The sequence below is a fragment of the Gallus gallus genome, chromosome 5 (assembly GCF_016699485.2).
Source record: "Gallus gallus isolate bGalGal1 chromosome 5, bGalGal1.mat.broiler.GRCg7b, whole genome shotgun sequence".
NCBI lineage: Eukaryota > Metazoa > Chordata > Aves > Galliformes > Phasianidae > Gallus > Gallus gallus.
In genome coordinates, this window is record NC_052536.1 from 4,830,441 (window position 1) to 4,843,805 (window position 13,365).

Sequence of the window (13,365 nt, forward strand, 5' to 3'; positions counted from 1 at the left end):
GGGAGCATGGTGAGCATATGTGGCAGCTGCCTGGCAGTCTGCAGCTCTACAAACAATCTTGAAAAATTCAGTTCCACCAATTGCTGCAGTTTGCAACAATTAATACAGATCAAATAGAAAAAAAATAAAAAGTCATATCATTAGCACCATGCACACCAACCCAGCATCATTCAAGAGATGGTCAGGAGGATTGGGCCCCCTTGAAGATACTTGTTCTCTCACTTCTAAAGTAACTGTGCTAACTATTGAATTCAGAGGCATTTCTGACATGCATGTGTGCAGTGTCTTTTTTGCAGGGCTGCAGAAAGCCACCCTTCAGCTAAAGGCAGCGATGGGTCTGACTGCAGGAGGAGATGTTAATTTACAGTTATAGCTCCAAAAGAGATTGCCTTTGGAGCACTGCAACTCAACACTGCGTAAATGCAACACACTGCTTAGGAGGCACAGACACACTGTTTCCTGGACAGCTCCATGGTTCCCAATACTGTAGGAAATGCATGTTCCTGTAGCCTGATCTCATGCCTGATGCCTGCCTAGAGCTCCAGCTCTCTGTGCCAGGAGCCTGTGACCCAGCAGTTCATCTCCTGAATAAACCGATGCTTTTATTGCATCTCCCTCTCACCCACTTACCCTTCTGAAAACTGCCTGAATTGAAATTATTTCACAGCAGGTGACCTGTGTACAACTGGCTTTCAGAGACATGCATAAGAGCAAATCACATGGATTTTTGATGTGAGGGTGCTCTAACTTCCTAATGGATTTCTCCTCAAGAGTTCAACCTGCTAAAAATGTAAGCCAGACAAACAATGCTGTTTAAAAATATATCACGCCCAGCTAGCTCCTAATGCCTGCTTTATGCACAAAGCACTTCAGTTTAAATGAAACAGCCTTATGTTTGAGGTATAAGCAGACACCAGACCTGCCCCTCCAGCTCTCACCATTCATTATTAGCAGATCGCACTACAGCACTCTGTCCAGATCCACAGTTCTACGAGCCAGTAAACCTCATTTCAGTTTCAGGGTAGCCAGCACTAGACCAGAACAAGATCAAAACCCCAAACAAACCCCAAAACAAGGCACCGCAGCACCAAATAGCAAAGCAGCATAAGCTCAGCCAGTTCAGAATGTTATATGCAACCAAAGGAATAGCTCTATCTCCCCTGCAGCCAGCAGATCTTCCTGATTTGCACTCTGGACAATGAGTCAGAAATACATCTGACCAGGGGCAGCCTGTATCAGCAGGTAAAATAAGGCAGATCTCAGGGCCAGCACTACTGACTGCAGACCTGTGGCCTGTGATCTCTGTGCTCCAGCCTCCCTCCCCTTCCTCAATTCCACCGGCATTTAATGCTGGCAGGGTGGCATCAAAATCCCTGTGTTTAAAGTCATTTAACACGGCACCTCCCTGCCTGGTGTCACTGGAGAGGCCGCTTGGCTCAGTGGGGGAAGCAGCAAGTCCTGGTGCAGGGGCGGCAGTGATTTATGAGCACTGTGCATGGCAAGGGGGATTTCTCTGCTCAGACTGCTCTGCTCCCCAGCCCAAACGTAACAACAAGTGCTCTGGTTTTATGTTACTGTAGTTCTGGATTAGCAAAGTCGTAAATCAGGGCTGTGATCCATATTTTAATACCTTTTCTTCTTCCAGTTATTATGATTCAGCTCTGATTTGAACAGCATGCCACTCCAACCAGGCTGTGACAAATAAACTCTCCACAGTACACTTCATAATGTAAAAATAAATTTGTGTACTGTGTTTATAAACTAAAGCCTAAAGCACATAAAAGAAACTGAAATTTCCCAAGACTGTATTTTTCAATTGCTGACGATGCAACTTGCTGTTCAAATTCATACAGACACACACAATATAAGAGGGAAAAACGAAGCCAAAGATTCTTCCTATTGCAACTTAGAATCTCTTGGATTTCAAATGGAACATAAATTCAGTGGACTACCCAGCGATTCCCCCAAGCTGCAGAGCAGAAAAGCACTTAAACCTGCATTAAACTTAATCAGATACATGAATCTTAGGAATTTCAGAAGGATTGATGCATGCACTGGAAATGAAGTCAGGAGTTTCCTGTTGTTTTTGCAAACACATCATGAATGAAAATTCAAATGTACAGATATGTAAGTACAGTGTAACAAAGCTCTGGCCACAATGCCTTCTGACAAACAAAAGATAGTTCAAAGCTTTAAATGTTGGTGGAAAAATTCTATGTAGAGCACTAGCAGGGAAATTGCAAAAATTAAATTAAAATGCAAAAATAATATGGTAGATTGTATCACCCTAGACTTCATCAAAACACAATACCGCCCTTTTAGAAAAAGCTCTGGAATTGGCTTGTCTGTTAGAAGCATCCCATAGATGAATGGTAGCTGGAGGGCTATAAACAAATAGACTGCAGCAGCACAAGGGAGGTGCTAGCAGAATGCTACAGGGACTGGTATTAGGATCAGTTTTATTTAACATCTTTATTAATGATCTGGAAGAACGAGTAAACAGAACGCTAATTAAATTCACAGATTTCAATATCGTGAGAGGTGTTAAAAACAGTGACAGAGGAGAAAGAAATTACGCAAAAGGAGGTTAGAATCCTGTATGAAAACAGGATTCCTTTTGAAAAAATAAAGGCTAATACATCTGAGAAGAATTTTAAAATGTAAATAACCAGGGAGAGGGAGAAACCTGAAAGCTGCTAGGCAGAAACAAAAGACCTAAGGGCAGCAGCTGCCAGCAAATTATGTATGAGCTTGCAACATGAACACGGATGTACCACAAGACATCAAAAAGACAACGCAATGCAAGACTGTACTTCCTGCAGAAGCAATGACACATACAGTTGCCATACTAAATCAGTGTTCCAACTAGCCAAGTGTCCCCACTCAACATCCATTATGTTAGCAGTGACGGTCATGCAAAACATTGGGCTTTGGATTCTCAGCCTCTAGTGGAGATTTAAAAACATAAAAAGAAGAATAAGAATGTGACCACCCGGGGAAAAAATATATGTATTAAAAATAAATAAATAATATACCAACTACCTCATCAGAAATTAAGATTGAGCAAGAAAGATAAACCTGGAAGGATTACAAAGATTGAATACGTAATGTAATTGAAACAGGAGCTGAAAGGCACTGGAACATAAACATAGGGAAAGGTAAAGAAGCCTTTAGGCACTCTAAATGTGGTACAAGTTGGATCTTTAAAGAAACAAAATAAACATAGAAAGAATGTAAGCGGAAAGTTAGTCCCCATGCATAATACCTACCAACCAAAGGAAAAATCTTGAAGGGAAGTTTCTAAAATGTATTTTCTTTATTCACTGAACTGCAGTGAAACATTCAAAAATACAGTGCAGGAGATAACCCTGCAGTAGCAGAACGACTTAATAGGTCTTTTTCCATCTCTAACTTCAACGATTCCATAAGGGACAATAAGCTGGGAGACAACCTTCTGCAAAATTAAATCACTGGGAATCAACTGGAGAATGAAAATTAAATCACAGTATTTTCTTCTTTGTAAGCATTAGCATTAATCACATGCAAAAGTAAAATATTAGTTAATTTGATTCTCTGTGCCTTCCAGACTCCAGTCAAAATGAATCAATGCAGGAAGAGTGATTTCTCTGATAAGTGAGGAGACAATAAGGAAAAAATATCAGTAGAAAGAGATGGTGAAAACGAAATGACCAGAAAAGGACTATAGAAAACCATGTTAGGCTCTATTTCTTCTGAATTCCTAATAAGGACAATATATGTGATCCTTCACAATGGTGGCTTTTAAAGAGCCTTACCTAAAGCTGGTTAGAAGTGCAAAGAAAAACACTTTCCATGCTCTAAGCTACTCCTAATTTGTTGGTTTAAATGACTGTTATCACTGCTCTGCAAACCTGCAAAAACCAGCTTTATTGCGTGGTACCTTCAAAGGGTTATTAGTGTGCTGGAACGCCTCCAATCTGCCATGAGAAAAGAACAAGGTAACCTAGAATCCCTGCAGCCCCTCCTCGAGGCACACAAGCAAACACGCCTGGATGCAAAGTATTTGCAAAGCACGGTACATTTGGGGACCTGTTTGCCCTAATTGCTCTCACACAGGTTATTAGGGTGCGCAGAAGGCATTCAGCTCTGCACGTCAGCATCACGTCGGTGCTACGATGCAGCCACAAGAATTGCACCTGCACTGTGTCAGCACCAGGAAGGAGGCATGGCACCGGCATGTGCCTCTGCTCTGGGGGCCACAAAAGGTCACGGCAGACAAACAGCCCAATGGAGCGGTGTGTGTCTAGGGGAGGCAGCACAAAGCCTCATCAATCAGCAGTTAGTCCACAGCTGATGCCATGAAGGACATGTGCTGCTCCACAGCCAACAATTTGGATGCGTACTTCACTGGGGCTGAACCCGTGTGCAGGTGAAACTGAGGCATGTGCTGTGGAAACGGAAAGAAAGTGGCCATGCATGCAGTGAGAGCAGCACTGTGCTCAGATAAACCCTGCTGCCTCACCTCCTGCTTGCTCTCCAGCACACAGTCCTATTTCTTCAGACCAGTGACAGACGGTCTTCATCTGACATGGAAATATGTAATAAATGTAACAGAAGCTTAAAAACAATAAATAATCAAACCAAATGAACAATACAGAAAAAACAGCTAGGAATCTGTTTTGTCTCTCTCATACATTTTGAAAATAGATGCTTTCCTCCTATCAGGAGGAAATACTATATTTAATTGGAATCATAAATCATTAAGCTTTTATAGTTAGCAGTATCTTATATAATGAAACTAAATTAGTTTCTCACCACATATGTTGTTTATTGTTCAAATTTTACAATATGTTCTAATAATGGAAGCGTTATAGATCAGTTTAGCTTGTGAGGTTGATTTTCCATTTATATTCCACCAACGCCTTCATTTTTATTTATTTTAGATCAGTAGAAATCTGCATAGCCTTTGCCTACTCCAGAAAAACACACAGTATCTTAAACAACTCCGACCGTTACAGGGCCAGGTGCTTCTTTAAAACTCTCTAAGCAGAGCTACCAACTTCACACCTTCCTTCTGTAATCAAAGCTCAGATTCTGGTTCTAACACAAAAAGCTGGGGTGCCCCTCAAGCACTTTGCAGTGCTCCTTCCCACAGCTGCTGCTCACCTTTCTAGCAACACACAGAGCCACAAATGGCATCAACTCAAGCAGTTTTCTGTGGGACTGCAATTATTACCCTCTTTCCATTTTCCCTATCCCACAGCAACACAATCAAGATGCAAAAATAAAACGTGCAGCAGACATCCCTGATTTCGTTGCTATTTAAGAGAAGCTCAGCAGCCCTGCACTGTGGACTGGTGAGGAAAGCACATTAAGCACTTGCAGCAGAACATCCAAGTAGACCTGTTTTGCAGCCTGATTAATAGAAACAACCTCCAAGGACTAATCACAAGTCGAGCCCTGTTTTGCAGATTAATAGAACACAGGCACATGAGAATAGAGAAGGTTACAGGATCGGAATATAAATAAGGAAAGGTGTACAACTCTGGGTAGCTTGACTGCTAGTAATTACCAGCTAAAGGCACATCCTTACAGCGAGGTCTCATCTTCTGTGCTAAAGCAGTTCATGTCCAGATGGGCAAGCTTTCTATGCATCTCACAATGGTTAACCTATATTTTAACTCCAAACTTACGCAACCCAATCAAAACTTCTGAAATAAAGGCTATTTTCTTCTTAAATATCACTTAATTTTTCGTTGAGATGAGGTTATTAGAAAATTTGCAGAAAGTTGTTTTAAAATGTTCAGTTATACAGACATAGCTTAGCAGTCACAGTGCTGGCATACAAAGGCTGTTACTCAAGCTCCATTGCCACTGCAGTACAGCAGCTGCTATGGTCCAGCAGAGATGCTGAGAGGACATGGAATCCAGTGTCCAAAACCCTGAATGAAATAAGGAAATCCTTTAACTTCGGAGAGGATACAATTCATCATTAATGTTTCAAAGTATCTCTTTATTGACAGAAAGATTAAACAATAAATCAAACTCTACCAGAATGATTTATACTTATTTCCATGTTTTCTAAACTCAGTCTCTTGCAGTGCTGTACTCACACAAACACCACCAGTACCACTATTGAACTTTTAAATCCAGGAGTTAATTAAAAAGCACCTTCAAGTTAGGCAATGGAAGACATCGCCTTAAAATGGTATTTTCTAGGTTTTTCAGCAAATATAAAACCTACGTTAGGTTCACAAGCAGAAGGAGAGAAATTACAAAGAACTGAAAAAACAAGTTTTGATGCACATACTCCTGATTACTGTTTACTGGGGCATCCCATGTTGAAAACCTGTAGGAGGGCAGCTTTCAGCAGGGTAGTGCTCAGCTTCCACTTCTACATCTTCCTGCTATGCAGGATATGGAGGTGTCCCAAGCAGCCCAGATGGAACACCGGGAGAGGTGTTACAGAGAACATTTTACTTTGGGTTTCTTTTTAGTACGTTCCCAGTTTTGGAAACAAGATGCATTAAAATCTGTGCCAGGAAAAGGAGACCGAAAGATTCCTTCTTACAAAAAGCTTTTTTCATATAGATTTTGAGGAATACACAGTCTGTAGGTATATTCTCAGGGTACAAACTCACAAGCTGTTCCCAATGGGGTGCTACAGTTAGCAGCTGTAAGACATTCATTCACGTGCGCAGAAATAAACTGCCCTTCTGAGGAAGCAGACCACACAGCTTTCTGTCAGTGCTACCCATCCAGAAAATGCTGAAACACAAAGATGCAAGGCATTCCTGAAGCAGAGAAGGCTAGAGAAGCTGCCAGGTACACAGGTACTCAAGCGCAGTACTCAAGCGCTCGGAACATAACTTGCAAAATAAAGGCCAAGAACACGATGACATGCTTGTCAGATGATGTCAAGTCACTACCAACTCAATTTCCAGCAAGTATTATTTCCTTCGACCAAGTAGGTGTAGGCAGAGGGTTTGCAGGCATGACATGCAAAGCACACATATTAAGCACATTTATTAAAGGTTGCTACTTAGTTTACTGAGATACTTCAACCAAAATACTGAAGACACGGAATGGAGTTACTAGGTGGTAACTGATTACTTTCTCCCTACATACTGTGCGTGCACCCAGTGTACTCATTTGTACTCAATGACAGCAGGTACCATAACCAGTCCTTTTGACTACACTAACGTCCTGCTCAGAGGAAGCTTAACTGGTAGAGTCAGGAAAGTCAGCAGCTCCCATACTTGAGATACACACAAACAACAAAAAAAAAATAACTAGCACCGAAACATTTTAGAGGTGGTAAATACCCAGTGGTCTCATTGATTTTCAGCTGAATCCATGAGTCTTGACCATTTGTGAAATTAAATGCTGAATCTATTCTACTGAAAAGATTCTCATGAAAATCTGATGAATGTAGTTGTCACTCCTGACCTTTCCATCTACGCTCAGATTCACAATCAGTGTTCTCTTATTTGGAGTGCTATTGCAATTTCTGCTTTATCTCACAGCTTCTGTGAATTCCATTAAGCATTTTAAACTGGTTAAAGTTAGCATTTTGATCAATAAGTATTAGATAAATACAACCCAAATAATCTTCAAGATAGTCATGAGAAATCCTAGCCTCCATTGGGAGCTAACAAAATCTAGTCACTTGCTGTATGACTTAACTCTTATTACACTCATATACTGCTTTTCAAACTTGATTTCTCTTCCATTTCTCTTGTACTCTTATCACCATCACACGATGGGAGCCTCATCATCACCATCATCTGAAGCAATGTAAACTCTCTCACCAATTCTAGAAATACACAACTTATACATCAAAATTACGCTGTCATTGAGCAAATTAACTTTAATCTATGAGCTCACCAGCATTAACTAGTCTCTGAACAGCACAGGTGACACTGGTTCTGAACCTTTGCTTTTTTGCCTAGCACCTACTGAACTGAAAATGATCGAGGAATTAAGAGACATAGGGTAGATTGCCTCAGTCAGTTTGGTACTACTCTGAAGAAGCTCAAATCTCTGTTCCCACAGTAGGGAAAATTCAAGAGTTAGGAGAGCCACTATTTTATGCCTGTTTGTTTGAACTGGCTAGACTTCCACCCATAAATCAACAGTTTGTGTGCTAAACCAGCACGCAAACCTAAAGCTCTTATTTGTGTTGAAGTCGAGCTTGAAGGAAAGCTGAAGACTTCAGTAGTTGTCCCTGTGCTGGGGTGCACAGCTTTCCAAAATAAGTTAGCTAGGAGAGGTTAGCACACCAGAATTAAAAATCACTTATGCAATAACCTACTTGAAATTACAAACATTCTAATATTTCCTTAAAGAAAAATGAAATCAAAAAACCTTTGAAAGTAAACAGGAAAATGTTTAGCTTAGAGTGAATCCGGAATCAAGCAGACTGAAGAAAAATCAGTCGTGTTCCTAACCAGGCAAAAAATGTAAACAAAACACTGCAATCTGGACCTGGGGGAACACATTCTTCCATCTTAAAATGAGAAGCTTGAGGGACAAATGCCAAGAAAAATGAAACAGAAGCCTGCACCTTTAAACACAAGCACGCTACAGCGGTGGGGTGTTTGTTCAACACACAGACAGAAGACTTCAGTCTTTGCCAACACTTTGCTGAGTAGCTGACTTCTACTGAGTAAAGTAGAACTCGTGAAAAACTGGGACATCACCAAGCTTGCTCCCCAGTCTCCCCGTGGTTTCCTCACCACTAAATAGCAAAGAACAACTTTATTGCTGAGTAGTTCAATTTCTATTCCTCCTTTTTTTTTTTTTTTTCCAGGCACAAGTTAATTGCCAGCTAAGACTATGAAATAAAAGAAATGAGATCCATTCCAACCCATCAGTATATCTGAATCCTACCACATGAGCTGCCAATTGGTTTTCCAGACCTCACACTCAATATCTGCTGTTAATTTGCTTGCTATTTCAAGAACTTAAAGACTGTCAGCAAAATCCACGATGCATTACAAAACTTATAATTGAAAAGAGAAAACAACAACATCTGATGCTTTTCTGACAGGAAAAACACAAAGTCTGAGGACGCTGATCAGAATAAGGGGGATGCGCTAACTTAGAGCTGCTTGGATTAAAGTATAATTGCAAATGGATCAGAGAAAGAAACAGTTATAGAAGAAAGTTTAAACTTATGCAAAACCTTTCAAGGAAACCCACAATATTTATACTGTTCTAAAAAGAAAAGAAAAAAAATGCAAAAATCGTTATTTCTAAAGCAGATAAACAAATGTCCCTCTCTTAAGGCTTTCTTAAGGTTGCATTATCTATGCCAATTAAAACTGTGCTTCTGAAAAAGAAGTTCAGGCACTTCCTCTAGAGTTACTAAAAAAAGCAAATGAAAGCCTTGGCTCCACAGAGGTGAGCGATAGCAACTCGTTTGTTCTTGACCTCTGCATCACCCTACAGATCAAATTCTTGGACATAGGAAAAACTCACCAGTATTCATTAAAAGCAACTGGGAGGCCAGCTTTGTGCTTCACTTCTTGAGAGCGGGGCAAGCTGCAACCTGACAAACGTGCAGGATATTGCCGAACAATGCCACTGCCTCTGTTCTGTCAGAAGGGAAGAGCTTTATCCCCAGCTCTATTCACAACGAAGCAATTTTATTCACAGTGATGCAAATCACAGGTTTTGAGCCATTATTTAAATAATCAATTTTTATCTTTTACATTTGTGCTTTTCCATTATTACCATAAAGTCGATTGAATTAACCATTAAAATGCATTGATTTATACCAAATTAGCTTTTATGCAAAATATTTTTGCTCCTCAAAAAGATTAATCTCTATAGCAATTTAACAAATATTTATGCTGAAAGTCTTTGGTTTCACTTTTTGTTCTGTTGGATATGTGTGGAATTTGCCCACATACTTTAATAGCTAAAAAACAATGTAACTGATTGCTTTATGAGATTTTATACCTGTGACACTTTTTGTGAAACGTCACAGAGAGCAGAATATAAAACTGATAAATAAACCTATCATCTAATTATTCATGAAATTACATACCATACATTTCTAAGCACACACAATCAAGTTTAACACCACATTTTCTCATTACAACTTTTGGTGCCTTTTAAACAAACCAAAAAAGCTAGCTGCAGAACAGGACAAAATAAGACAGAAAATATTTTCTCTGAACAATTGTTTCTGTCAAAATGTGGTTTAAGCAAACTCTGGCTCCTGTTAACTGCAGCTCTCCAGTGGTTTGACTGCTTTAAAGCTTTATCCAAATCCAGACATTGCTAGAATATTTGTATTCAAATGTCAATAGCATACTATAGTAAATGCAGACCTCAGCATGGATGAACAATTGCAAACATTATTTAAACACATGTAATTTAAAGTAAAATCATTTGAATTTAAGTAAAATACGTGATCACTTAAGACACATTCAGTACCTGAAGATGCATAAAAGTACACAGCCTCTGCCTACCCTTATAGCCTTATTATATACCCTTATTAACTCATAAGCAGCATGAGTTATGCTTATGTGTCCTTGACATAAGAAGCCTTAAAATTTAAAACTTCATTTATCCATTACTGTTTGTATTTTTACCTTATTTATTAACTAGACTTTATCTCACTTATACGAAGGATAAAATCTTTCTATTGGAGTCCTGATAGTTTTGACTGCATGAAGTATAAACTATAAGGGCAAAGTCAGAAGGACTAGAAAGGAGAGAAACATTTGGTGGATAATCTATAGACTAACTGGACAACCTTCAGCCATTTTACTCCTTTTGAGGTACATCCAAGAATCTCCTTCCCAAGGTGTGAAAATGTTAGATTTTCCTCCTCTGAAAGTGAGCAGAGCCTGGAATGTGCCTCACATCCCACCCTTGCTCTTTCTTCTGCTAGAGGCTGTTGCTCTGTTTTCAAGTCCCCTTCAGCTAATGCCATTTAATACTCTCAGAACCATCAGGCTAAATTCAAATTTTCTGCTCCTTAGAGGCTGTTGATATGCACCACCGCACATTCCAATTGCAAATACACATGAATGCTCCCGTGTATTCTAAGTTATTTTCTACACACAAATTCTACTAAATTGTAAGTTAGGAGGCACTACTTGAATTCTCTTAGGTCTTTAGGAAGCTTTCAGATGCACCAGGAGCAATAAGACTTAATGAATATGGACTGATATTTCTTTTCTGTAGTTACACTGAGTTAGAAATTTACATTTTCTAAACAGATAGATGACTTATAGCCAGTTTTTCCAGTCTTTTGGCAATTACTTATTAGAATCCTCTGACACGCTGAAGCCTCCAGAATCACAGCTGTTATTCTTGGGTTGATCCCCCTTTTTAAATTAAAACCAGTAGCTTTATCAGCAAATGAGATTTTTTTCCCTCTGGAAATACAAAAATGCACATAAATTGAACATGCCAACTTATCTCATTTTAGGGTTGGAGCATCTTCTGGGTTAACGACCACTGTTCCACATCTGTGACAGAACTAATTGGGGTAAGGAGGCCATAAATACATACAACTCCACCACAAATTCTCTTCCTTTGGGGTAATCTAAAGATTTATAGGTAGTAGAGTGAGATGTCATTGGAGGAGAAGAAAAAAAAATTAAGTGCCAAAATGCTCATCTGATTATTCTGTCTCATTTTCCAGGCACAGATCAGATTTGAAACAGATTTTTCCAGTATCTGATGTGACTTTTCCTTCTTCTCAAGGACCGAATAAAATGCAGGAAACGCTTAATTTTTACACTTTCAGGGCAGAAAAAAAGGCAAACAAACACACAACAATACCACAAAGCCAACAAATCTATCCTCTAAACACAGACTACATGTACTGACCTAAAAAGCCGCACTCTACATGATAGCCCCAAATCAATTTCCCATCACCAGTTGCTTTAGAACACGATTTGACAAGTTTTTTACAGCTGACCACAGATGAAACATCCTCTGAGAGAGCAAAAGCAGGACTTGGTCGGAGCTCAACTTGCCTTTCTAGAAATCCAGCTTAATCTCCCAGTAATCATTAATTGGAAAGACTCAGTTATCAATCAATGAATTGATAGGGAGGAATAATTAAGATTTGTCTGCCACAAAAAGGTCAGAATATGTATGTCACTCATTCATTATGGGTAAAATCAACTGTGCGACTTAACCCTTGATATCTCAGAACAAGTATTCTAAATTCTTGTGTACACATGCAAAATGAAACACTTCTAAATGCAAGTGGAAGTTAAAGGATAACAAATTGTCATTATGAATTTGGAAACCACAGGACAGAAAACATTGCTACATCATGCCAGTACACAAACGTGAACACATATAAAGGCACTTCACACGGTTCCACATTTCAGAATTCCAAGTTCTCTCTTTCACAAAATTACCTTTTCTAAGACTTGGGTTCTGCATTCTCATCCAGATCTCTTTCAGGAACTATTTAATAAGAAAGCTCTCAGTAAATCTGTCAGATAAATTTGAAAAGATGCCCACACGCTGCAATCACTGGATGCCTGCAGAATGCAAGCCGCCCTCTGTATCATACATACACATGAAATAAGCTGAACACAGCCTTAATCTTAGCTTGCAGGTCATACAGCTGATCACCCTGCAGCAAGTCTCAAATCCACTGTACCCTCTGGAGGGCTTTTATGGACCCCGTCTTCTGTGCGTTTTATGTTGCTATAGTGAAAAGAAACACTATGAAATGTTTTTACAGGATGGTTCCTAAGCTGAATTAAGACCGTCTTTCCCAACTAGGTGATACTCCAGGATTTAGAGAGTCAAGTTAAGCAATGTCAGGCTGATTTAAACTAGTTTAAATGAAGAACTTTAGATAGAGCTCCATCACTGTTTTCTAGCTAGCACTAGTGTAAAAATATTATCTACAAAGCATTGTCAGAAACATCACCGTGTATACTAACTACCAAAGACTGAGAGATAAGTGAACAGTAAGGAGAAATATGAAAAAGACAAGTACAAGAAAGAGGAAAATTTCTCATGTCCTCATACATTTTGCCCCATTCTTTGGCTTAATACTTTCTATTTCCTATTCCTTTATATTCGCCTGTAAAACAAGTCTGACATCAAAAATGTAAGTTATAAGCTTAAAATAAACCCTCTTTACAGGGGTACATAAATCAGCATTGAAACACTTCAACTGACAATTGAGAATGCCAGGCAGGATAATGATCACCACCACTGCAGATCAGTTTTCCAGTGGAGGCTCAAAGAACCATAGATGTTGCTAGTGTAAGAATTTAAAATGAGTGCTACCAAATGATCTTGGAGGTCTTTTCCAACCTTAGTGATTCTATGAAAACCATATTGACTAAACTAAGATTATTTCAAAGGCTCCACAGAGAGATAACAAGCACT

General features: G+C 39.4%; 1 protein-coding gene across 9 annotated transcripts in view; it reads right to left on the reverse strand.

Annotated features, from left to right (window-relative positions):
- MPPED2 (metallophosphoesterase domain containing 2) overlaps positions 1 to 13,365 on the reverse strand; it is a 181,726-nt gene that overhangs the window by 30,642 nt on the left and 137,719 nt on the right. The gene's annotated exons all lie outside the window — the stretch shown is intronic.